This window comes from Myodes glareolus, chromosome 11 (genome assembly GCF_982192425.1).
Source record: "Myodes glareolus chromosome 11, mMyoGla1.1, whole genome shotgun sequence".
NCBI lineage: Eukaryota > Metazoa > Chordata > Mammalia > Rodentia > Cricetidae > Myodes > Myodes glareolus.
The window spans coordinates 17,467,563-17,470,281 of NC_142036.1; positions in this window are offsets into that span (position 1 = coordinate 17,467,563).

Consider the following 2,719-nt stretch of genomic DNA (forward strand, 5'->3'; position numbering starts at 1 on the left):
CCTACAAGATCAAAATCCCAAAATGGAGTAGGAGGCAGTGATGAAGTTCTTCCTCTATCTGAGAAACTGCTGCTAATTTACATCTTCTGGGGAGGGAGAGTCAGGGATGTGAGAAGCTACCAACACTCAAGTAAATGGTCCTAAACCTACGCACACATAGAGAGTACTGAGTAGACTTTGTTCTTCTAAATATAGCATATAAACTTGGGAGGGGAAAGTGGTGGGGTTTTAGGGAAGGGAATAATGGGGTGGATTTGATCAAAGCATATTGTGTGTGTCTTAGAGAGTGTTCTATTGCTGTAAAGAGACACCATGACCATGGCAACTTTTATACGGGAAGAAATTTAACTGGGGCTTGCTTAGAGTTTCAGAAGTTTAGTCCACTATCAGCATGATAGGAAGTATGGTGGCAAATAGGTAGACATGATGCAGGAGAAGTATTTGAGAGTTCTACATAGGATCCAAAAGGCAGCGGGAAGAGTGAGACTCTGGGCCTGGTTTGAACTTTTGAAACCCCAAAGCCCACCCCCCAGTGACACACTTCCTCCAACAAAGTTATACCTCCTAGTCCCTATCAAGCACCAACTGCTAATGATCAAACATTAAAATATATGAGCCTAATGGGGCTATTCCTGTTCAAACCACTACATTCTACTCTCTGGCCCCTATAGGCGTGTAGTCACATCAAATTGCAGAAATGCATTCAGTACAAATTCAGAACCTCCATAGTCTATTACAGTCTCAACCCTGTTTCAAAGTCCAAATTTTTTTTTTCAAGACTCATGGAAATCTCTTAGCTGTAATTCCTTGTAAAGTCAAAATCAAAAGGCAGACCACATACTTCTAACATGCAATGGCACAGACTATACATTACCATTCCAAAACGGAGCATACTGAGGAATACTGGACCAAAGTAAAACTGCAAACCAGCAGGACAAACTTCAAACTGTGCAACTCCATGCCTGATACCAAAGGGCCCTCTAGATCTCCAATTCCTTTCAGCTTTGTTACTAGAACATCCTTCTTTCTCTTAGGCTGGTTCCCCTCTCTGTTAGCAGCTTTCCTTGGCAGGTATTCCATGGCTCTGGCATCTCCAATATCTTGGGGACTCTAAGGCAATACAGACTTTGCCTTCATAGCTTCATTCAGTGACCTCTCTGAGCCTCCGTGCAGGGCCACCCCTGACACAGGACTGACCTCAACAGCTTTTCTTAGCTACAGAGGGAGACACTGCAACCCTTTTCTCCTATTCTCAACTCTAAAGCCAGAACCTAGTGGCTGAAGCTGTCAAGCTCTGCTACCTTCTGGAGTTGGAACTTGGCCCCCTCATCCAAATGTATTTTCAGCAGTTTTCTGACTTCAATGGTTTCCTTCACTACTTAAGATTTTTTTAAAATTCCTTTTCACGAGTTTCGCTGGATGCTTAGCTGGGTGTAGTCTTTCCTTGAACACTGGATGTAGCACAATTCCCCTCCCGTACTCTTTTCCCCCTCAAACTGTACATTTTGTATTTTTCCTTGCTCAATGTGTTCCTCTTATTATAGATCTGCATAAGAGCAACCCATTCCATTGTAGGCTGTCTTGAAATTTCTTCTACCAAAGCTATTAATCCAAAATTCTTCAATTTAGCCTCAGGCAAACTTTTTGGACAAGGACAAGAAGCAGCCGTATTTTTTTTTTTTTTTTGCCAAAATGTCTGCATCACTGTCCTCCATGCTCCTAGTAGTACGGTCCATTAATCCCCACTTAAAGTGCTCAACTGCTTTCCTAATCTAAAGTCCTAAAGTCCACATTCTGCCAACAATAACTACGGTAAGGTTTGTCACAGCAATACCCTAGTCCCTGGTACCAACTTCTGCTCTCATTGGTGTCCTATCGCTGTGAAGAGACACCATGATCACAGCAGCTCTTATACAGGAAAACATTTAATTTGGGCTGGTTTACATTTTCAGAGATTTAGTGCATTATCATCATGGAGAGAAGCATGGCATCAGGCAGGCAGACATGGTGCAGGAGATGCTGAGTTCTACATCCAGATACACAGGCAGCTGGAAGAGAGAGACACACACACTGGTTCTGACTTGAGCTTATGAAACCCCAAAGCCCACTGGCAGTGACACATTTCCTCCAACAAGGCCACTCATCCTAATCCCTGTCAGGTGGCACCACTCCCTAAAGACCAAGCTTTCAAGTCTATGAGCCTATGGGGGCCATTACTATTCAAATCACCTCAGTATGCATGTATGAAAAATCCCAAACAATAAAAAGAAGAAAGGGACAATTTAAAATAAAAGACTAGATCCAAGAATCTGTTGTTTCCAAGAAATAGATCTTACTGAGAAAGATATCCACAGACTGAGCTAAAGAACAGAAAACAATATACCAAAGAAACAGAAACTGAAAAAAAGCTGGTATAATTTATTCTGATATCCAATAAGGTAGCTTTGGAAAAAAAATTAGAAGAGATGTAGAAGGCCACTACATATTAATAAGGAGAAAAATTCAACAAGAAATATCATTTGTAAATACACATGCAGGTCTTGTACATGTCACAAACACTGTGGGTTCATATATGTAACTGCCCAGCTGTGTACCAAGCATTCACGGCTCTGCATTTTATAAAATCAAACACTATTTCTACTAAAAATTAAAGGTCTGGTAAGTCTAGATACAACAACAGCAAATGATTTTAATGTCTCCCCTTTTGCCAGAGAGGTTA